The 24734-nt window shown below is 44.7% G+C and overlaps 1 protein-coding gene and 1 long non-coding RNA gene across 8 annotated transcripts in view; one reads left to right on the forward strand and one right to left on the reverse strand.

The window, feature by feature from the left end:
• Positions 1–24734, reverse strand: part of ZBTB38 (zinc finger and BTB domain containing 38) — a 113851-nt gene that overhangs the window by 73057 nt on the left and 16060 nt on the right. The window contains exon 4 of one of the 7 annotated variants that reach the window (XR_012509247.1): positions 11905–12626. The exons of the other annotated variants lie outside the window; for them this stretch is intronic. The gene's annotated coding sequence lies outside the window, so the exon portion shown is untranslated. Of the gene's footprint in view, positions 1–11904; positions 12627–24734 lie in introns of those variants that run through there. 7 annotated transcript variants of the gene reach the window in all.
• Positions 481–19906, forward strand: LOC123616092 (uncharacterized). Its single transcript, XR_006723949.2, has 3 exons — positions 481–1827; positions 1997–2066; positions 18017–19906. It is a non-coding gene; the product is annotated as an uncharacterized LOC123616092 (long non-coding RNA).

Below are 24734 nucleotides of genomic sequence, written 5' to 3' on the forward strand. Positions count from 1 at the left end.
CACTCGCCTGTATGAGCAGCAGGCCAGAACATTCCTGCCGCCTCCCCACCCCCGGCCGCCCTTCCTACTTCCGGAACCATCCCAGGCATATTCAGCAAGGCCTCCCCAGGGGACATCACCCTCCTGCATGGCAGAGGCAGTGCCGCTTCTGCCAAAGAGAGAAGCAGGGGAGGGTGTTTCTCTGCAGAACTCTCACCTTGCCCTTTGGCAACCCCCTTCTTCCCTGAGGTGCCACCTTACGCAGGCAGTCACAGGGGTCCTAAAAAAGATCTGGAAAGGTGGCAGGTGCTCTTGTCACCCTCTCTGGGCAGCACCCAGCACTCAGTGTCTATTCTCTGACTTTGTGCCATGACCCTGGGCCTCAGCTCCCAGCTCTCCGGGTGCCAGAGCAAACTTGTGCTCCCTAGATTGACGAGAACCCCTCTCTTTACGAGGGGTATTTATATCCCAATGCCTGCCAAGGGGCTCGGTAAATGCACGGTGAATAAATGAAAGGTAATTTTAAAATAAAATAGTAGAGAACATGTATTAAATGCTATGGTGAATGTCGGAGCCTCAGTGCTAAGGGTTTTACAAAGATGATTTCATTTATTGTTATCATAAGAAAGCTGTGAGGTAGGTATGATTATTATTCCCAGTTCTATAGATGAGGTGCTCAGAGAGATTAAGACATTTTTCGGAAGTCTCACAGCTAGCTAGTGGCAGAGTCTGGATCGTCTGATCTCAAATCTTGTGTTCTCAACTATGACGCTGAGTGGCTGAGCAAATGAATGAATACTGACCAAGAGCGGCTTGTCCAGGTGAAGGGAAATGATGGCAATGATGGGGCTTGAAACCAAATCCTATAAGGAAATCGTGGAGCAATTAGGGATGATCTGTGTAGAGGAGTAGGCCTCATGCTTTCCTGATGGGTCAGTACCACGTCTGAGGCTTGCTGGGATGCCCAGAGGGGCCAGGAGGGTAAGTCCGGTCATGTCCAAGTGGAGGCGAGGAGCTGGACCCTGAAGACAATGCTAGGGAGGTCTGGCGGCGTGTGGTGGATGCAGGGGCTGAGAGCACAGTGGACAGAGCAGCTCAGAGGAGCCGAGGCCAGACTTGTCTTTATTGCCCCCTGGCCCCGTGGGTGTAGGTGGGAGGGTCAGTGTAACTGAAGGCACGAGTCTGAGGCAGACAAGAAGACCACAGGCAAGGAAGAAAGAGGGCATTCTCCAAGACTCTGAGCCCTGGAGAAGGAGCTGGAACTACCATGTGGTTTCAAAGCCCCAGGAGGGGCTGGAGGTGACAGGAGACAGAGCTGGACCTGACAATGGCAGTCACTGCCCTGAGCACCACCGTACCAGGAATCAGCTGCTTTTCTGGGACGGAGCGAGAGTCCCACCAGTGGCTGTGTTCACACCAAAGTGAGGAGGGTTGGCACAAGAAGAACACTTGTTTACGGGGGTGTCCGGGCCCCGGCTAAGAACGACCTTGGAGTTACCTTCTTCCCTCTATGGTTTATGATTCTGTGGTTTGTACTTTTCCATGGTCTCCCAGGGTAAATGTCTGATTCCAAGAGGAAGACAAAAGCCAGGAATTTCCAGTCCCTGGTGGCAGTGGCCAGGAGGTGTTGGTGGCCTCCTCAATAATGCCACTCCACCGCTCTCCTTCCCACTGTGGGGCGGGGTGTCGGTCACGGGATCCCTCTCCTGGGCTCAGAAAGTCAATGCCTCTGATCGTTGGGGACCTTGTGTCATTACCTTGTTCCTGGGACCTCTGCCAGTTGCCACTCTGAGGAATTACACTTGTGCTGTGCGGTCTGACTCCCCAGGCAGGTGGAATTAAGCAGAGGTGAGTTTCAGAAGAGAGAAAGCCACATGCTTTTAATCAAGGGAGCAGCAACAACGGACCAGGGTCCCTGTCAACGTCCATACAGAGCCTGACCTTGGGCCTGAGGGACATGCTTTAAGTTCCAGGCTTTTTTGGCAACAGCTTGTTGATTCTTTTCTTCTCTCCGCAGAAAATGCCTCTAGGCACCTCCCTGCTGTTTCCCCAAAGGCTCTGAGGACTTGCTTGCTTCACAGACACAGGTATTTATGTCTTTAATAAGATGAACAGAGGTGATTGTTTTTCAGTCTACCTTGTGGGACCAAGATAATGTGAAAAGAAAAGTAAAGAAGGAGAAATGAGTAAGCTTAAGTGACACACAGCTCCTTCATTGAATGCTCTGGGGTTGATTCTAACAGGGAGGATAAAATCAGAGAATTGGGCAAAACATCTGGGGGCACAGAGATGTAAGTACGGTGACACCCTAACTTCTGCGTCATCTGGAGAACACTCCTCTTTGGTACAACAGATGCAGTTATATACTGGAAATTAAAAAACAAAAACAAAGACTTGGAAAACCTGTCTATACTTTCTGCTTCCATTTTCTCTCATCTCCATCACTTAAAAAAAAACAATTTATTATTATGGTATAATTTATACCCCATAAAGTTAACCCACTTACAGTATACAATTCAGTGGATTTTAGTATACTTGCAGAATTATGTGATCCATAACCTAAATTTAGAACACTTTTATCACCCCCCAAAGAAACCTTGTGCCCACTGGCAGAGAAAGCCACATGTTTTTGATCAAGGGAGCAGCAACAGCTGACGAGGGTCCCTGTCAGCGTCCACACAGAGCCTGACCTTGGGCTGAGGAAAATGTTTTAAGTTCACTTGCTCCCTCCCCGCCAGTCCTAGGCAAACATTAATCTCTCTGTCTCTGTAGATTTGCCTCTTCTGGACATTCTGTATAAATGGAGTCACATAATATGTGGTCGTTTGTGTCTGGCTTCTTTCATTTAGCATAATGTTCTCAAGGTCCATCCACGTTGTAGAATATATCAGTACTTCATTCATTTTTATGCCAAATAATATTCCATTGTGTGGCTATTCCACATTTTGTCTATCCATACATCAGCTGATACACATTTGAATTGTTTTCATTTTTGGATGTTATGAATAATGTTGCCATGAACATTCGAGTACAAGTTTTTGTGTGGACATATGTTTTCATGTATCTTGGGTGTAATTGCTGGGTCACAAGGTGACTCCATGTTTAACATTTTGAGGGACTGCCAAACTGTTTTCCAAAGTGCTGCACCATTTCACATTCCCGTCAGTGATGTGTGAGAGTTCTGATTTCTCCACAGCCTCACCAACAATCTTACTGTCCATCTTTCGGAGCCTAGCCATCCTAGTGGATGTGACGTAGTATTTCATTTCAGTTTTAACTTGCATTTCCCTAGTGACTAGTAATGTTGAGCATCTTTTCATGAACTTATTGGCCATTTATGTATCTTCTTTGAGAAATGTCTATTCAAATACCTTACTCATTTTTAAATTAAATTGTCTTTTTATTTCTGAGTTGTAGAGGGTCTTTATATATATTCTGGATACAAATACATCTCCCTGTCTGTAGCTGCCATTTCATGTTCTTAAAGGAGAAAAAATTTTAATTTTGATGAAGTCTAACTTATCGATCTTCTTTTTTATCATTTGTGCTTTTGGTGTCATGTCTGAGAAACCATTGTGAAACCCAGGTCATAAAGTTTACACCTGAGTTTTCTAAGAGTTTTATAGTTTTAGTTCTTACATTTAGGTCTATGATCCACACTAAGTTAATTTTTACGTAAGATAGGGATCTAAATTCATTCTTTTCATGTAGGTAGCCAGTTGTCCCAGAACCATTTGTTGAAAAGACTATTCTCACAAGAATTCTGTATATCTAAAACTAATCTAAAATTAGAAGGTTATTTAAAAAATAGTCTGTCCTTTCCCTTTATGAATTGTCTTGTCCCCTTTGTCAAAAATCAACTGACTATATACACACACACAGTGGAATACTACTCAGCTATAAAAAGAATGAAATAATGCCATTTGCAGCAACATGGATGGACCAAGGGATTATCATACTAAGTGAAGTAAGTCCAAAAGAGAAAGCCAAATACCATATGATATCCCTTGTATATGGAATCTAAGATCTGATACACATGAACTTATTTACAAAACAGAAACAGACTCACAGATGTAGAAAGCAAACTTACAGTTACCAAAGTGGAAGTGGAAGTAGGAGTTTGAGATTAGCAGATACAAACTACTAAATATAAAATAGATAAATAAAGTCCTACTGTATAGCACAGGGACCTATATTCAATATCCTATCATAAACCATAATGGAAAAGAACATGAAAAAGGATATATATGTGTGTGTATGTGCGTGTATATATATGTAAAATTGAATCACTTTGCTGTACACCAGAAACTAACACAACATTGTAAATTTTAGACTATATTTCAATTAAAAATTTTAAAAAATCAACTGACCTAAAAACTAATAAATACTAGTTTACTTCTGGATTCTTAATTCTAGTCCATTGATCTAGACGTCTGTTCTTAAGCCAGCAGCACACTGTTTGGATTACTGTTGCTTCTGTTTGATTACTGTTTGGAAACTTAGAGGTATGAGTCTACCAACTTTTGTTCTTTTTCAAGGTTATTTTAGCTATTCTGGATCCCTTGAATTTCCATATAGTTTTTAGGATTATCTTCTCAATTTCTGCAAAAAAAATCCAGCTGGGATTTCGATGGAGATTGTGTTCTATCTACAGATCAATTTGGGGAGAATTTTTCCATATGTATTAGCTATATGACTCTAAGGTTACTTAGTATATATCAGCCTCCTTTTCTAATCTGAAAAAAAATACCACCTCCTGGGTTTGTAATGCAGATTAAATAAAATAATGCATACATAACCTTATGAGACCTTGACCCACATGGGCCAGTCTCAGGGTGGTGTCAGTCTGAGAAACCCAGTCCAGTCACCGAAAAGCAACTTCAGATGAATTGGTATTCAGTACTTGCATTTCTCAAACATCATCCAGAGCCCCCTGCAATTGTTATTAACATCCCTTTTCCCTTCCTATCCAAGCCCCTTATATCCCACAGCTTCAGCCCCACCCTCCATCTTTCTCCCAGGGTCCCTACAAAGCTTTTTCTCCAGCCCTAACCAACGTTCCTCCAGTCCTTCTACTTCTGTCCAGTTCTCCTTCTGGATGGGGCAAGGAAAGAAACTGGATAGGCAAAGCCAGAATGCCTCTTAGTGGGCAGGAAGAAAGGAAACGCAGGGAGCACTTGAACTTCATTTACATCCCATCACTCGTATCAGGTGCTTAGTGAAATGTCTGACGTGTAATAAGGGCTCACTAAATGCAGGGGTTTTAGTTTTCATTGTGGTGGTGGTTCCGTCATGCCCACCTGTATTTGATGTCAATAGGGTGGGTCTAGCTGAGGACCTCTCAGAATCCAGCCTGGAGCCCACTGCCCAGTGGCCCATCCTCACTCATTTAGGTGAATCTGGGACTGTTGCTTTTTTTTCCTTCCTCCTGAATCATTCCTCAAAGAATCAGCCCCCAGAAAAGTGTAAAAAGTTCATCTTTGAGGCTCTGAGGAATGCTTGAGAGGCACAGCTCCTGTTTCCTCCCTCACCCAGCACCAGGACCCAGCTTTCCTCCTCTCCTCCCACAAAAATTCCTAGAACATTGGTTTTAAAATTGCATGTCAGGACCCACTACCTATTGGGTCACAACCAGCAATGGTTTCAAGTGACAGAATAAAAGAAAACAGAATAGAAAAAATCCAAGTGTATTACAAGTAAGACATTTGTTTTAGTTTTATATGTGTGTGAGCTGGGTCTCTCTGTGAAACATATTTCTTACTATGGTTCAAGATTTTTAAAAAGTTTAAAAAACAGTGTTGAGATTTGCAAATGTTAACCACTATATATAAAAAATAGATAAAAAACAAATTTCTTCTGTATAGCACAGGGAACTCTATTCAGTATCTTGTAATAACCTTCAATGAAAAAAATATGAAAACAAATATATGTATATATATGCATGACTGGGACATTATTCTGTACACCAGAAATTGACACACTGTAACCGACTATACTTCAATTTAAAAAAGCAGTATTGGAGGTAGACCTCTCATTTTCATTAAGGTGTTTAAATATCTCATAAGGGAGTAAAATAACACCCCTCCAAGTGGCCTGTCCATTTTGATGGGGATTGAAACCTTATGTTCCATCATTAGTAAAGGATTTGGGGACATTGAGACCGTTTCCTGTAATTTAACACGTCGATGGAGGAATATCTTCTGTTACCTGTGTGGACATACCTTAACCTGGTTCCCTCCCTGCCCACCCCCCACCATGCTACCTCTCAGCCATCACCTTCTCTCACTCCCACAATAGCTGCAAATCAACACCTTGAACTTGTGTGGGGTTTTTGATTTTTCAAAACTTTCTCACCTACTCCATCTCATTTGATTCTCACAACTATCCCATGAAGTCAACAGCTTAGATCCAAATCCAACCTTGACCATCCTTTCACTCAGTATGTAACCTCAAGCACGTAACTCAACTTCTCAGCCTATCTCAGCTCTATTATATGTAACCAGAAAGGTTAAGAGACTTGGCCAACATCACACAGCCTAGAAGTGGCAGGATCAGGAAGAAAACTAGATCTTCCACCTCTCAGCCTAGTTGTCCCACAGACTTTCTTCATGGAGATGCATAACTTCTTTTTAGTGATGTGATTCATCTAACTGCCTCACAAAGAATGTTGAAAAAGCAAAGAACATTTTGCACTCTTCCACCATATCTAAAAACAACGACTTTTATGGCACAAAGCACAAGACAAATAGCTCTTCATGCCTTGTGGTTAAGGGTTATCACTCTCCACATCAAAGGCTATTTATTAAAGGCTGGGGGCATTGGGAACAGAGACAGCAAAGTCCACCAAGGAGGGAAAACAAGTTCCCCGAGGGCTGTGTTTTGTCCTTTGTATTGCAGAGTGCTCCCTCTAGTGGCTCTGGAGGAAAATAGCTTCTGGAAAGCACGTAAGATTCCGTACTGATAGAATCAGAGAATGTTGGTGCTTCAAGGGAGCGTGGTGAGGACTTGGCTCAAGGTTTCCCTTCATTGACGAGAAATTGAGGACTAGAGAAGTGTTCCCAACGGGGGCAATTCTGCCCCCCAGGGAACATTTGGCAACGCCTGTAAACATTTCTGGCTGTCATTTGGCCAGGGTTGGGATGCTGCTGTCATGAATACAAAGAAGCCAGGGATGCTGCTAACCATCCTACAACACACAGAACAGTTCCCCACCCCAACAAAGAATTATCCAGCCCCAAATGTCAATAGTGATGAGGTGGATTAGAGAAATGGTGTGACCCTCCCAAGAATTTGTAGCTTTTTCTCCCCCAGCTTTCCTGAGATATAATTGACACATAAACAAGGACTTGAAGCTTATTCATGGCTTTTGATGGCTCAAGCTAGGTGCTTTCTTTCATCTCTTTTAAAATGTTTTTTTATCAGAATTGCAAAAAATTCAGGAGCAATACATGGTTATAATTAAAAGCAATATAATAAAAGGCTTTCTATCACTCTGTATAATCAATGTTAACATCCTTGGTGGTTTATTAGCTGGTACTATATTAAAATGCCTGTTTTAGATCATTTTCGACTTACAAAAATGCCAGTTTCCCATGGTAATACTTAGGCTGTTCCTCCGCTTCTCCATGTGCTCACCAGGACAAGCATCAGTCCACACACAGAGGATTCTTTTCACTTTGCTTGTTGTACAAAAGGTGGGTTACTTTGCAACTTGCTTTTTTTAATTTAGTAAACTGTGAATCTCTCTTCAGATCAAAAATAAGGATCTCCTGTGCGTTCCCAGAAGTTTAGGATGCTCAGTACTGGGGGCTCCAAGGAGCTAAGATGGCCCATGACAACAGGGCATTAACCCACACTGCACTGCATGGTGTGTATCTTTAATATCTCTCTGACATTTGAGAGGACACTTTTGTAGAGAGCTCAGCTCAGGATCAGGATCTCCTATAGGCCGTGCTACCTAACTATCTCTTTAAGTAAGAATTTAAAAATTCTCCTTTTTTTTTTTTTTTTCCGCCTGGACTGATATTAGCCATATTACCGGGCTTCTTCTTAACATGGTGCATGGCCAACTGCCTAGCTCTGCAGGGAGGGCGGGGGAGGGGAGGGGAGGATGGGGAGCTACTGCGTCCTGATTTCCTCCTGCATAACTCCCCCTGTTCAAGGGTCAGTTATGAATGATTTTCACTTCCCTGCTGTTTGTTTCCCTGCTTTAATGTGAGTTGGGTTTTGGTGTAGAGTTTTATCATCTTTACATTCCACCAAATACACAGGCTTTTCCTGAGCCTGGTATTTTCCCTCATCCCACTGTCCTTCCTAAATAGGGACACATCAGTCCTGTAACACATTTGATGAGTTAGGGAAAGGCGTCCCCTCAGGCTCAGCCCCCGAACAGACTGTAGAGCTTTGTGAGCGGACTGTAGGGTCTACAGGCCCTCCTGCCTCCCCCCAACCCCGGCCACTAGACCAGCAGTCCTGTTCCTCACACCAGCCGTCAGGAAATCTTTGCAAATTGCCATTTCCTCATTTCAAATGGTCACAGGACACATTGGCACCTGCTACAGTTAATGCTTGCAGACATGTGGCTCGGGTTTCTTTCCTGGCTTCTCTGCTAAGCTGCCTTGGAGATTCCATCAGGGGTCCAGATCCCCTGTGTTAATGCTTTTAGCCACCATACCCCCACCTCCACCACACACGCAAACACACACACCACATGCTCAGTGTTCACCCAGGAAACAGAGAGGGATGGCGAAGTTAATCGCTGTCTTATCCTTTTTACTGCTGTGCCCTTATCAGCAAAAAAGGAACAATAGGGTAGTTTTCTTGTCGGCCTTGAGTTTTAAGTTCTGGCCTTTCCCTTCCTCAGGGGAAAAAGAAATAGCCCTTTGTGCTTTGAAGTCTTACCCAGAGAGGTTTCTAGGCCCCAGGTTAAGGCCCCTTCACTCTGATCTTTGAATGGAAACCAGTCTTGTTAAGAAGAAAATTCAGGATGGCGGAAATAGTTGCTGCTTTTAAAGGAGGGAAATTTGGCCCAGCCTTATGGGTGGCTTCCCTGAGATGGAGGTGTCTTTACGCGCATGTGCACGTGTGCGTGCCCGCGTGCAGGCACGTGTGTAGGGGCAGTGGGTGCAGGCTTCTGGGGCTGTAGGGGGTCTGTGTCCCACCATCCCTGCAGGAACTGACGTGAGAGGTTACTTGAAAGCCTATGGTGGCTGGACACTCCATAATCCTGCTCTGAGAGCCTGGCTAGGTTATCCCGGGGATAACCCGTGGCCAGTGGAGAGGATACAGCGCCAAGAAGCCTCTCCATGGTCCTCCCAGGTTCTCCCTGCGTGCCAGAAAAGGCCAGCACATGGGGTAGCAGAGGAGCAGTGGTAACTGTGGCACCTGGCGTGGCCTACAAATCAGGATGCCCCCACTTTCCTGGGCCAATGAGAGCCCAGGAGACCCAGTCATCATAATATTAGATTCTTCCCCAACCTTGGAGAGTGAGAAATATGAAACCAAGTTTAATCTGATTTTAAAGAAATACAACAATGCGGCATCCTCTGCACCTGGGCATTGTGGAGCGATTCTCACCTGTCACCCACGTTTCTCTCTGTAATGCAATCTATGGAATTCCTCCTTGGAATAGAGGGGATCTTGCCTTTTTTTTTTTTTTCCCCTGTTCTTCTGCAAGTGGGTTTTAATGTCCTGTTGCTCTAATTTTAATTTAGTAAATTCTCAATAGCACCTGTGCAGTAAACTTTGTATGTAATACGGCCATCGTGGCAATCAAGACCAGCAGTCTGTGGAGGGAGCCGGGTTCTTCTATGTTAACTCGCCATTTCTCAGCACCCTCCTCACTGTGACTTGTACAGAATCACAGGAGCTGCTGAAACCAGCTGGATCCTTTGCCTTCCCTTAACTTCTGGCCAGCCTCCATTCATACTGCTTTACTTCCAATCCCCCCTCTCCAAAGTAGGTGGTGTTGGTGGGGTCTTAGATCCCCTCAACTACCCTTATCTCCTGGGGAAATTTGTCACCATATGCCTCTGAGCATTGCTTCTCAATATAGTTTTTTTGCTGTTATTCCTGCTGGTTTTGGAAGTTCTCCTGGGGAGGTAGGGGACGGCTGTGGCTCACCCAGGGGATATAAAAGCTGGTGCAGACATTCCAGGGTGTCCATCTGCATGAGTTTTCCTGGATGCTGACATCTTGATTGGATCATTAGCCAAGAGGTTCTTGCCTTTTGGGCAGAGCTTCCTTAACTCCTTCCTCTGATTATAATCTTCAACCCTTAGATACTCTCTCTTATCTAAACAACATGTATAGTTTCATTTATAACATGCATATATTAATTTGGTGGAAACATGAGTTCTTAGGATCGTCTCAAGTGGTCTATTCTCCATTTTTAAAAAAGATAGAAATAGGATCTTCAAGAAGAATCATGAAAATGAGACAAGGAATTGGAGCCACTAGCTTAGACCTAGATCTTGACGACACTGGAAACTCTCCCAGTGCCTGAGAGGAACAACTGGGGAAAACCTGGATGAACTGTGAGTCCCCAGGCAAAGGGATTTATTTCCTTTGACTCCGAGTTTTCAAGTAACACCCACTACACAAACTGGCAATGTGATAGGAACTCTGCAGATACAGAGAAGTAAAAGATATGGGTCCTTCCAGGAGGAAGGAACCAGTTTCCTGGATCTAGACTATGGGCCGTGAAGTGCACAATGGGGCCAAGCTGGTAGGTAAAACAAGGGGTGCCCAGAGAGCCACAGGACTGGATAAGTCAGGGAAGTCTTCCCGGAGGAGGGGTTCTGGGAGGAAACCCTTGCCCCATTCAATTTCCTGATTCCAGTTGGCTAGAAAAGGAACAGAGGTGAGGATGCTCACTGCCTGGTTGTCAGGGAGATGATGCACATTGGGAGTAATAGGGAACAGGAAGAGTTAGATTAGGAGGGTGCGACCAGATTGTGGATGGCTTTCAATGCTGGGCAGCAGAGTTCAGATATGAGGTGCTTGAGTTTCCAGAATGGGAATTACATGATGAGGGCAGAGTTGAAGGAGGATTAGCAGGCATCTCCCATGGGAGATGCCAAATGTTAGAAAGTCTCTGCTTTAGTAATGATTTCTCTGTAATGATGCTTATAGTATTTTAAAAAGTTGACTTTTTAAAAAATTGAAGTACCATCAATTACAATGTGTCAAGTTCTGGTGTACAGCACAATATCCCAGTCATGCATATACATACATATATTCATTTCCATATTAAAAATAAAGCTGACTTTGAGATGCAAGTGTTGTATGTATTGTGCATAGAACTTCTAAAGAGGTTTTTATACTTTGATGCGACTCAATCCACACTATTGGTAAAGGAGAGTGAAGGGATTATTGACTTAGGAAATTGACAAGTCCAATCAGGAGGGTCTGGGTTGTAGAAACTTGGGAAACTTAAGACCAGGTACCCAAGTGCTGACTTCATAAGGTAGTCATGCAGCCAACTGCAGAAGTTGGCTGACGACCATGTTGTTCTGCAACTGAGCGTCCCTGGAGTCAGACAACTGATGAAGGTGCAGACTTCAACAATGAGTGACAAGGTTTCTAAAATCCACTGCGAGAGGCAGACATGCACAGGAATGGCTGTTCTCTCTTTAGTGAAATAGCTATTGCTGTGGCAGGTGATTGGTTCTCAGTTTTCCACCCTGAGTTCCAATGTCAATTTCTGCTCTCTGTTCAGCAACATAAGTGAAGACATTCAATGAGAAGTTTCTAGAATTCCTTCCTTTTTTCCTTCTTCTAACGGGTGTGGGTTGGAGGAGGGTTCTTTGGTTTGTCTGAGCTGAGGTAAGGGATGCAAAATAGAGTGATGACTAGCCTAATGGCACACAGTATTTTCATGGTCACAATAACGTAGACCCTGTTATTCCTTTTCAACTCCTAGGCTATTGAGAGAGCACTGAAGACTTGGTTTTAGCCGCAGAACAGATTACAAATGTCACAGAGGACTTTTTATGTATCCTCAATGTATAAATTTAATGATTAAATGTCTAGGAGACTCATGTCTTTCACCTCTGGGAAACACCTTGTATTTCCCATTATCCAATTTTTCTTTCTTGTAACTTCTATTAGTCAGGTGTGGGATATCCTGGATTAGCCCTCTAAGACTTTTTTCTCTTACGATTTCCATCTCTTTGTCCTTTCTCTGGGAGATTTCTTTGAATTTACATCCTAATGTTTCCGTTGAATTTTTTTTACTATAAATGTGTTTTTAATTTCCAGGTGCTATTTACACTTCTTTGATAATTTCTTTTCCATTGCATCCTGTTCTTTTATGATGCAATATCTTTTCAGATTTCCCTGAGGATAGTAATTGGAAGTTTCTTTCTTCTTTTCTGGTTCGAGTCTTTACTCTTTCCTCTTGGTCACTCTTGTGTTTATTTTTATCTATCTTTCATGTTGCGGCCTTTTGTCAAGTATCTGGTCATCCTCGGTTGTTTCTACTTCAGACTGAGGCAGTAAGATGCTCATTGGTACTTTTTTTTTGCACGTAGATGAGGCTTATTAGTTGGGCCTTTACCTTGTGGTGATCTAGTTCTGCCAGTTACTTGCTGTGTGATCTTAGGCTACTTAGTAATCACTCTGTTCTTCAGTTTCTCCTAGAGTTGCTGTGAACATTAAATGAATTAATGATGTATATGTTACAGTGCTATCTAACTATTTCCTGCTTCTATTGCTTTTACTATGATTACTTGGCAGAGCCCCAGTTAGGGAACTCAAAAATCCCTGCATGTTAGGGTCTTATCTTTGGGGTCATTACATTTTGTAGAGAGGAGAACAAGACTGTTGTTTTTTATTGGGTGGGGTGATGCAGAGCCTATTTGACTGCCACGTGGGGTGGGAGGCCAACTGCTTCCCTGAGCCATTTTATCAGTCACCATAGTTTCAGCCCTATCACTCACTCAGCTGATATTTATGAATTTCCTAGTGTCCCAAGTTCTGTTCTACCCTCCTTCAGCCTCCCACTCATGTAATATAAGTTTAGTTGCCTCTGTTCTCTTTCTTCTGCCATCACTCCTTACCCACTGTCTACTCTCCAGAAATTCTTTGAAATCTCTTATCTGCTGAGAGTCCCTCTGCTATTACTGGGTATTTATCACTTTTTAAATGTCATATTACCATTTTAGTGGGGTTTTGGCGAGGATAAAATCAAGCATGCTTAATCTGCCATCTTTAATCAGACATCCATATACTCTCTTGACAGACACAGTGCCAGGTTCCATGTTTGAAATTCTGTCCCTTTTACTTGCTTTTCTTTTACTTGTAGGGTCCTTTAAGCAAGAGGAGGGAGGGAGGGAGGAAAGGAATTGGTAGCCTAAGTGACTTGCTATAGTTGAGGGAGGGATCTTAGAAGATAGTCTACTAATGCATTCCCCTCCTGGAACGATACAGTCCATCTGAATTTGCAGTCAGCAGGAGAGAGCATTTTAGGCAAAGGTTCAGGAAAGATACTGCAAGTAATGATAAAGATAAATCACTTAAAGAGGGAGACATGAATTACTTCCCAGTTTCAAAGTAGTTATTATGAGTATTTCCTTTACTGTAACTATTACCAGATCATTCCTGCATGATGCTATTGCTGGAAGTCAGTATGCATATTAGCTCAAGAATGAATGTGAGCTATTTCTGCAAAATACAAAATAGAAGTGGTTCTATTACGAATAAAAATCATTCGTTGACTTATGATGCACGATTTCCATTACATGTAGCATAGGAATGCATTGAGTAAAATTAGGCTTCTGCTTTGAAGCTCAAGATGGTAGAATTTACAACCATTTTTGAAATTTAAGCTTTTAAAAAATTTAGTGGCAAGTAATAACTTTAATAGATTATGAACTGCCCTTCAAACAAATAATTATAGACAACAACAGATTGGTAACCACAATCCTAATTAGAGAATTTGCTAACAGTTAATCCATGTTAAAGAAAAATACATTTTAGCATGACATATGTTATCAGTCTGGTTATCAGGATCTAACCAGAACAACAGAAATTACTACACATATTCATAACAGAGGGAATTTAATGCAGGGAGTTGGTTACATAGTTGATGGATGATCTGATAAGTTTAGATTAGTGACAGTGGGAAGTCACTTCCAAGCCTGGAAAAATCAGAGGAGATGGTGTTACCAGGGCTCAGTGGCTGGGGTCGCTGATGGCAGATGGAACCACAGCTGGCCTTTGTGGCAGGGTCTGGAGCCTTGCTACAGCCACTGTCAGAAATCATAGAAGGGCAGAAGGCTTCCTGGGAGAGAGACATCCTGGCCTTTCCCTTCCCCCAGTCCAGTGCTTCTCACTGGCTGAGCCCGGCTGGAACCCAGGTGACCTGGCAGCCTGGGAAAACTCTGCAATGGCCAGCCCCCCTGAGACACAGAGCAGAACAGGGGAAGGTGAGGAATGGACCTGAAACCAATGGGCCCAAGACCTGTACAACATGTACATAGTATTAAATACAGTATGGACTTTCCTTAGGTTAACTATGCAAGTGTCCATGTATAATATGAACATGTGTACGTAAGCCTCTACAGCTCTGTTTGCACTCAGATTAAATTGGAGCCATAATCTTGGCCAGTTGAGCCAGGTCTATCTTAATTGGTTAAGATCAGGTTCAAATGAGCCATAAACTATTGCTAATATAGCTATCAATTAAACCACGTTTGTTTTTTTTTTTAAATCAAGAAACACATCAACCAGCCTTTAGAAGTGAAAATGATTTCCTTCCTCTCATTTTATCTCTAATCCTAACACTAGGGGCATGTAGTCTAAGATACACAACCACAGTTTCCACAATGGCATAAATGCTGCAACTCACAGACTGTGTATGGCTTTTAAACCAACACTGCCTGAGTTTAAAATTCGTTGGTAAATTTCAGGAGACTATAAAAGAATAATATTCTGAAACCTGGGCTTCGCAAAAAATGAAGACTAGCTCTTTGATTCTTCCTGTATAAAAGCTAGTAGTGGAAGCGCCGAGCTGGCTGTTTTCCCACACTAATTTCCTCCTGGCAGACGGCAGATTAAAACCTTCACAGTAGACAGTGCCTTCTTTCAGAGATTCTGAAATCTACGGGGTGTGTGGAGAAGCCTTGAGTCTTCGTCTCCTTCAGATGTGAGCATTAAACCATAAAGGAAACCCGGAGAGTTTGAGAGATGCCTTCAGCCTGTGCTTTCTAGAAAGTCTGATAGCTGTCTACATGGAGTGGGCCAGGCTGGGCCAGACTGGACACTGACTCATTTCCTATTTTCCCGGGGTCTGAGTGTCTCACCCCAACTCCCCTCTGCTCCGTTGCAAGTCTTTCAAGCCAAGAGGAAATAAAAACATTAAATAGCTGTAGACTGTGCTGTTTTTTTCATCCTCACCCTTTGCTGCAATGGAATAATAGCTCTCTTTTGTTCAAAAGGGGACAGTACAATTAATTCTGAATCATTATAATAAAAATGGGTAGAAGGGAGAAAGGGAGAAAGAGTAGAATAAATGAAAGGGGAGGAGCTAATGAAGAAATTTCCCCAGCTAATGGGAAGCATTTATTTCAATGCTGCTAGCCTCACTCCCACCCCAGCCTCAAGGTTATTCACAGTCTCCTGGTAACTGGTTGGCATTGCTGGCTGGTCACCGGGAGCATTAGACTGCCTGAACTAACAAGCCAGTTAAATCAGATTCTCTGGGTGTCACTATTTTTAAGATCCCTGTGATTCTGATGGGCAGGCAGAATGGAGAACCTCTAAGATGAGCCCCACCCCCTACCCTCCTTGGGCAGAACATGACCAAAGCGTGAATAGCAGGAGTTCAAGAGGTGATTGCTTTAACTGGTAAGAAATCATAGTCACTATTTAGAGAACTGGCTGCCAGTTGGGGGTTGTTCCAGGAAACTTCTTCCCACACAGGGGCCCCAGTAAACCAGAAACTGCCATCCCAGCCCCTGCTGAGGACAGGCACTGCCTTCCGCTCACAGACTCTGAGCACAAGTTCTCCATGACGGTGACCTTGTCCCCTGGGAGGCCTTTGGGAACTCCATGGGGCTGTTTTCAGTTGTCACAAAAATTTCTGGAGTTTAGGGGGAAGCTAAGCGGTTGGAAAAAGTGAGGAAGGTATAGGGAAGGGAACTAATGTTTGAAACCTATTGTCTGTTAAGCACAGGGACAGGCACTTAGGAGAGGTGGGGGCTCTCACCCTCCCACGTCTCCATCCCTCAACACACACCTATGCACGCACCCCCACGCACGCACCACACCCTTACACAGCTCTTCTGAGTTCAGGGAGAAGTAATTGCCAATGCATGGAAGCTAAGAGATGGAATCCGGCAAGAGATGGAAGAAAACTCTCCTTGCATAATAGGGCCAAGATAATTAGTTCACACGAAATAAGGTCGAAGTTGAATAAACAGAAGCACTATGTATTGCAAATGCAGGCAGATAGGGCTGGGAAAAGAAGACTCTACCCTCACAGCATGAGGTCTGCCTGACTTCAGATATTAAGGGACAGAAGAGCAGTAGCCCAAGCAGAGTTCCACCTTCTTCAGTGCTCACATCCCTGCACCCCTGCATCCTGGCATCCCCCATAGGCTTGAGTTTACCTCTTCCCAGCATAAGTGGTCCAGTATCACTGTCCAGATCCACGCGTTTCAGTCACAAGGGCAGCCCTGTGGTCCCTCCACACCTGTGTTCCCAGGACTGACCCTGACCAACCCTCTCAAAGCCTTTTTTTTTTTTTTAATGTTCTGTTCCCCCACTGCATCTTTCTTTCCCACAGAAACCACAAGGGCTTCTTCCCAGGCCAAACATCTATCCAGAGAGGTTGCCTCATCTTTTCAACCCACCCAAATACAGTCTTGTCCAGCTTCTTTCTTTTGTAAAAGTTCTCAGAAGCATATCATGATTGGGGGGGGGGGATGCTAACCCTTGGCAATATACAGTATCGTCTAGATCCTTGATGACAAGAAGTGTCTAGAAATACATCAGGCCTGGCTACCCTCTCGGGAAGATGGGAAATTACCTTTATTTCTTCCCTAGGATTGACACAAGGGCTTCTTGCCATACCAACTGTAGTAGGCAGAATAATAGCCTCCCAAAGATGTCCACATCCTAATCCTGGAACTTGTGAATATGTTCCTTCACGTGGCAAAGGGGACTTGGCAGAAGTGATTAAGGTCATGAACCTTGAGATGGAGAGATTATGCTGGATTAGCTGGGTGAGCACAATGTAATCACAGGAGTCTTTCAAAGCAGAGAGCCCGTCCCAGCTGTAGTCAGTGGGAGGGAGATGTGGCTATGGAAGGGCCATGGGGACACCACGCCGCTGGCTTTGAGGATGGAGGACGAGGGCCCCAAGCCCAGGAAGGGGGCCAAATTCTAGAGCTGCAGAAGGCAGGGAGAGGGCTCTCTGGATCCTTCAGGAAGAAACACAGCTCTACTGATGACACCTTGACTTTTGCCCAGTGGGACCCATGTCAGACTTATGACCCAGATAATAAGTCTGTGTTTTAAGCCACTAAGTATGTGGTGATTTTTACAGCAACAACGGAAAACGATTACAGAGCTGACTAAAACGTAGCCAAAGCAGACCACCGTTTAAGGTCTCCTGTCCTGCTATTACTAGAATCAAAGAATACCTGGGTTCCTAAGGTAAATGGGACACTTAAAGTAGATTTTGTGCTTCGGGGCAAATTGTTAGAGCCACGTCCACCAGAGTTCCCAGGATCCAAGTTTTCTCTCCTCTACCATTAGAGGTTCTTGGGTGCAAAAGTTTGAGAATCACTGACAAGAGGGTTCACTGGCCTCCTTCATGGAATTCACACAGTGGAGCGTGTTGCTGGGGCACACAGACAGAGGAGACAACTGACGGGAATCCGAGCCATGTAACCTTCTCAAGTCTGCACTATGTTTGAGGCAAAGCTTTTGCGAGTATTCTTTACCTAGAAGGACGATCATACTCTGAAATCTGCCTGGCCCTGGCTGCACTGTGGTTGCTCAAGAAGTCAGTCCATTTCTTTCTCTGCAGTGGCCCCAGAATCTTTGACCTACATCTCCTGGAATCTTCAACCAACCAGGGTTGGAGGACATCATCCTCTGCTGCTATGGACAAGAAGACCATGTGTGGACAAGAAGTCTAAGCATGCTGTGGCCTTGGGTGCCATCTTCCAGAATCCGTGGCCACCAAGGGAGAAGCATTCAACCTGCTTGGCCCCCTTTGCTCAGAGTCCTTCTCCTCTGCCATCTTACCCCCCACCACTCCTGGGAGTTGTCCAGCCCTACGGCCTGGTTGGCTCATGTTTTGACCTCATGTCATCACAATTCCCAAGGGCCCTGTGTCTTCACCCTGATGCTCCTGCCACACTGACTTTTATGACTTAATACCAAGCCCAGAGCTCCTCTGATGCCCTGCTCCTTAGATGGAACCGCCTGGAATTCTGAGGAAGGTTACAAGATTACACTGGAGCTTGGCCCCACTACTGGGATCTTGGATGCTATGAATTGCCCATTTTCCCTTTGCCAATCTTTTAACTGGGCTGTTTGTCTTTTTATTTTTGAGTTGTAAGAGTTTTTACACATTCAGGATACAAGTCCCTTATCAGAAACATAAATTACAAATATTTTCTCCCATCCTGTGGGCTGTCTTTGGATGCTTCTTAATCACCTTTATCCCCACAGTCTCTAGCACAGTAGATCATTCAATAAACATCTATTGAATTCAACTGAATTACTCTTAGGTCTTTTAGGCAAAGTCTTTAAACATCTTTTTTTTACTCTCTTCTCAACTTCAACTTTGTTTCTTAGAGTATAAGTAAATATGAATAAAAACAAAGAATATGAACAATTTGGGATGGACATATGCATTAAAAAAATCTAAAATGTAAGTAGCTTTTAAAGAACAGATTTTAGCAAAGTCCTTAATGTCTCCAGGCCTCAGTTTCCTCTGCTGTAAATTGGAGAGAGGTTGGAAGCTTGAACTTGATCATCTCTAAGTTTGCTTTCACTCTAACATTCAATGACCTTAATAATAATAAAGGTCAAGACCATTCCTGGTGGCATGCTGGGTTTAGAGCAAGCCACTTTGAATAATTACCACGTCAGTCTCGCTTGCTGCTGTATTCCAAGCACAAAGCACTGTGAGCTACACATAGTAGGTAATAAGCTAGAAAGAGTTCTACTCAGTCCCCAGTAAGCTCATGAAGCACCACACCTGTATATGCATCAGTGACTCCCTAATGTATCACTAGCATGGATTATATTCTGACGGATCTATTTGCTGATTCAACACTTCCGATTGCAGGTCTAACAGCCATCACAACAGTAATGGGTCAAAAACAGAACTCTTGATTCTGCACACCTCCTCAAACTTGCTCCCCCACCCCATACCAGGCTTTCTAACTTCAGTAAACGGTACTATCTCCAATGAGATGCGCAGGCAAAAACCTAGGAGTCATTCTTAACTGCTCTTCTTCCTCCATAAAGGTCATTCAGTTCATCCGAAAGTCTTATCAGATCTACCTTCAACATGTACCCCTGATCCAACCACTTTTTACTCTTTCCACAGCTTACCACTCTGATCCAGGCCACTATCTTCTCTTCCTGGGATTCCTACAGTGGACTTCTAACTAATGTCCTTGAATCTGCTCCACCTTGCTTACAATCGTTATTCACACAGGAGCCAGGACATTCTCTAAAAACTTAAGCCATATCAAACCACTCCCCTGTTCAAAACTCTCCAATGACTTCTCATTGCACTCAGAATCTGTCCGAAGTCCTAACAATGGCCTAGAAAAGCTCAAGTGATCAGGGCCCAGCTTCCCTCTGATCTGAGCTCCATGTCTCTCTGCCTCACTAACTCCAGTCTGGCCTTGCTGGCCTCCCGATGCGCCTTAAATATGCCCAGCGTGCTCTACCTCAGGGCCTTTGCACCTACTGATCACAGCCTGGTTCACCTGAGATTTCAGCACAGTCTGCTCTTTTGCTTTGTTTGGGTCTCTGCTTGAATGTCACCACCTCAGGGAGGCCTTATCCAATGCCCTTCCTGAAGTAGCCCCTTCTGCAACTCACTGACCCCTTATTCTGCTTTAAATTCATTCATAGTACTTAGTGGCCCCTAAGTTACAGTATATATTTGTGTGTTTACTTCTTAGTTGTCTCCCTGGCTAGAATGTAAACTCTATGAAGGCAGAGATCTCCTCTTTGTTTACTGCTTTGTTCACTGCTGTACTCTGTTACTGGGTACCATTTCCAGCACATTAGAGACATCCAATAAATACTGTTGACTAAATAAATAATATGATTATCTGAGAGCAAGCCCTGGGTTTGCACTCTGGCTCTCCACTCAATAACTGAACAGCTTGGGCAAACTGTCTAACCTCTCTAGGTCTCAGTTTTCTCACCTATAAAAATGAGCTACTAATACCTATTGTGAAGGACATTCTGGGGCCTAGAGATAAGAGATGAAAGTGCCTGATATTAGGTGCTCATTTCATAGACCTATAATTACCCATAAAAGTAAACATCCTTGTTCATGCATCACTTGGTTGAGGGACAAAGGCAATCACCAAAACTGCTCTCTTAAAATCAGAACCTATTGCCAGAAAACAGCACACTAGAGGCTGAGGAAGGAAAGGAATCCATTTCAGTGCCGGAGACTCAGAGGGCTGGGCTTATGCAGCAGCCGAAGTAGCCAGGCTTAGAGATGTTACTTCCAAATTCAAGTCAAGGCACCACTCCGTTCTGTGGACAGCAGCGGGGTTGGCGGCAATGACTCAAAATGACCTCAGCTTTTGTCTAATCTGGTTCTGTGATCAGACCACAGGCGACGCCTTGTCCAGGGTAGTAATTTCCTTTGCTGCTCTCTGCTAAGAGGCCCATGGACACACAGTTAAATACCAGGAGCCACTACAAAGGGGGAGGCATCTCAACGCGTTCTGACATGCAGAGATCTTCAACTCATGCTCCTGAGTGAAAATCTCAAGCTGCAGAGGAGATGTGTGTATACAAATGCCAGGGCTCTCCTACACTTGCATACAGGTTTCTGCACATGCATGTAAACATGTGGAAAGGAATGGGAACCATATCAGTCCCCCTCGCTTCTTCAGGGAAGTGGGGAAAGGACTAAAACGGGAAGTAGGTGTCAGCTTTATCTAAAATATATTTCTACAAAGAGACTGTGTTACTTCTTTAAATAAAAAATTTTAAAAATGCCCAAACAGGATGATGCTAAAACAGCACATTATAAGGCACAAGAGGGGATTCACTCTCCCCTAACTGGCAATTCTCAGATGGGGCAGTATCACCCCCAGTGGGTGTCTGGAAATGCCCTTTGGCACTTTTTTGACTCCCAGGCTATTGGCATTTAGCTGCCCAAGGACTAGGGATGTTAAGTGTCCTAGTGTGTGAGAAAGTCCCACACCACAAAGTAGCATCCCAGCCCACATGCCAGCAGCGGTCTTGGTGAGAAATACTACAAAAGCTTGGGTTAGTTTTAAATTCTAAATTCATCTGTGACCCCCCCGCCCAATTAAGAATTTTCTGTCTGATTTGAGCTACCGAGATGACCGGCCCCTATTCCATCTGGGTACATAAAATAGTCAATTTTATACCTGACAGTCTAGAGAAGGAAGTTGAAAAGCCTGCCAAGTGCTCTGGGAAGCCCAGGTGGCTTGGGTTTTATCTTTCCTTGTAGGGTGTGCAGGTACTTCTGAGAATAAGGGTTGTCCGTGCACCAGCCAGTGCCGCTGACCTTAGCTGAGACTTTAAGGCAAATGTCCTGCCAGCCAGCAATCAGGCTGAGGCTGAGAGCCTTCAAGGGAAAGTCGGAAGAGGGCTTTTTCTGGTGGATAGCGGTTCCCACAAGGACAGGCTGCCCTCAGACCCACAGCCCTTAGGAAGCAGCTCCCAGCTCCCAGGAACAAGAGTGAGAAAGATGATGACAAGCAAAACAGAAAGAACATGTGGTATTTCCCCCTTCAATTCCATACGTTCTGACACTGTTGTGGTACATGCGTTCACAAATATTTCCCGAGCACCTACTATGTGTCAAGCACTGTGCTGGGTGCTGCGGTAAAAGCAGAGAATGAGACAGAGATGCTTACGTTCTAGTTGGGAAGACGTCATAACTAAACAGGTATATGTAAATCTGATCATTTTAAACAGTGATAGCTGTAGTGTGATTGCTAGAGACTAGGGATGGGGTCTGACAGAGATCTCTGTGGGGAGGTTGTCTGAAGGGGTGAGCTGGGTCCTGGGGAGAGTAACTGTGCTGGGAGGGGATGTGTCAGGGACAGCCATGGAAGCCTGTGTCTGTGGGGCTGTCTTTCCAGCCCAGCTGCCTAGGACAGCAGATGTGGTCCAAATATTTGCCTGGTCCAGGGCAGCTAAAATTAGGAAGAGTAACATTGACACTTATTTTGTTTTCCAGCTGTCTCCATTCAGGATTTCACTTGTGTCTGAGAAGTGGTTTTCATTTGTTTCAGAGATGTAGGGGTAGAGGGTCCTGGCAAATAACCAGCATGGGGTTTTAACCAAGTAAATTATTATTACTTAAAAACATGGCACGTACTTTGTGTCAGGCACTGCTCTGAATGCTTCACAAATGTGAAGCCATTTCATCCTCACAACAAACCTACATACCAGGCCCTGGAGAAGAGTATTACCCTCAGTTCATGCTGAGGACGTGGGGCTGTTTCTCCTGTCACGGCCCTTTCCGTGATGGCGCAGAGAGGTCCTGCATCAGCACTGGGTTGGGGACATGGCAGCGGTGGCCAAGCTGTCAGAAATGCAGGTTCTTGACCTGTTGGGCTACTGAATCAAATCTCTCCAGTGATTCTTACGGATAGCCAAATTTAAGACAACTGATCTAGCCCATCTGTTCCTTTTTAGGGAAATGACCTGAAGGCTGAGCCTTCCATTGTTAGCTAATTGTTCAAAATCAGGTCAGTATTTTGTCTGAACTGACCTTTTCCCCTCCTTAGTTAACGTTCACTTCTCAGGTAGGGGAACCAAGCATGGCAGGGCTAGAATCAACCGGTGAACCAAGGCACACGGAAGCAGGAAGTCGTACATGCAGAGGGCTGGGACTGGGGGTGCCTGGGTTGGGGAGAGTACAGGGGAGATGGTGCAAACTACAAGACATTGTTCCTGCTTCAGAGAGCACCTTATCCCTGAGTGGAGAAAAGATACCTAATTGCCAAATGGGGGATGGTCGGAGGGACTGTACTTTTACAGTGACATCCCATCCTAGGAGCAACTAACTGAAGTCAATGTAACCATATATCCTTGACAGAAAGAAAGGAAAAAAGTAAGAAAGGGAGAAATAGAGCGGGAAGGAGGTAGGGAGGGCGAAAGGGAGTGAGAGAGAGAAAGGGAGGAAGGGAGAGGGAGGAAGGGAGGGGAGGGCAGGGTGAAGATGGTATGCTGTGGGGTACTCCCCCACATTCCTAGGATGAGATGCCTCAGAGAGAACATGCATTTCCCTGTGGTGTTCTCTAGCTAAGAATGGATCTAACATTTAAAGATTTTTTATCAGGCATGGCCACTGAAGGCAAAGCACTCACATCCCCTGGCTGTCAGCCAACAAACAGGGTCTGCTCTGTGCTGGAGGGAAAACTGGCTGTGTTGGGCTTGCTGAGAGACGTAGGTGGCCCATACCTTATGGGTGACTTTAAGGATTTTCCACAGACATTTTGATTACATATATTTTCATCTTACGTGCTGACTTCAGACATGACCTTTTATGTTAGATACCACACTGGGCACGAAGGCCTCGTGTTCTGACTTCCTCTATTGCCAAAGCTGAGAAACCGGCTAACCAGACCCCATCCTATGCTGCAAAATCCACACTGAGAGCGAGGAAACAAGGCTGCAGCCTCTAGAGGAAGCAAGAGCCTCGAGGTTGTTGATGGATTCTGAGAGTGAAAATACCCCCTGCCACATCCCTGTGCCCACACAACGGACACTGTGGGCTCAGAACCCCTGGGAACCCCTGTCCAGGTGGCCTGGGCTCCCATGCCTGGCCTTATGCAACCAGACTTCCTGGTGGTGCTTCCTGAGCCCCCTATGGCCCCTGCCCTCCACTCAGCACCGACTGGACCCAATCAAACCTAGGGTCTCCCTCCTACAATGTGACCTGAGTGGCAGCTGGTCAGATGGCTACAGGCTCTGGCACCTCTGGGCCCATGGACCCTGGGCTGGTGGCCACCTTGAGCACACAGAGCGGGTGACAAGGCAGAGAGCAGCAGGTAGGGTAGGCCTGGAGTGAGCAACCAAGCCAGGGAGCCTCTTCCTGGTCAGGTGCTGCCTCTGCCGGCTGCCCTAGGCCCCCTTTGCCCGTGCCTCACACCATCCACGCCCTCTTAGTGAGCTGGCCCGCTCCATTCTATCTCTTGCATCCAAACAAGGCTTCACTGGCTGGGGCTTCACACCCACACCTGGGGGCCTCAAAGGCCTGCATAGAGGAGACCAGTCTAACTGCTTGGACGATTCACTTCTGAGTTTCCATCACTTGTGACCTCAGGTGATCCAAAATGCAAACTTCTAGAATTTAGATGGTCTTGGCCAATTCATTTGTCCCTTTCTTACAGGCCAGAAATTTTTTCCTGGGACTGCGTAACACGCCCACTCTTTGAGCCAAATCCTTCCTTTCGTGATGGTTTCTCAGTGCTCCAGGCACATTTTTCAAAAGTGGGCCTAATTTTTTCCCACTGTTTATCACATTAGGCATGGAAATAATAACAGTGGGA

Source organism: Camelus bactrianus, chromosome 1 (genome assembly GCF_048773025.1).
Source record: "Camelus bactrianus isolate YW-2024 breed Bactrian camel chromosome 1, ASM4877302v1, whole genome shotgun sequence".
Taxonomy (NCBI): Eukaryota; Metazoa; Chordata; class Mammalia; order Artiodactyla; family Camelidae; genus Camelus; species Camelus bactrianus.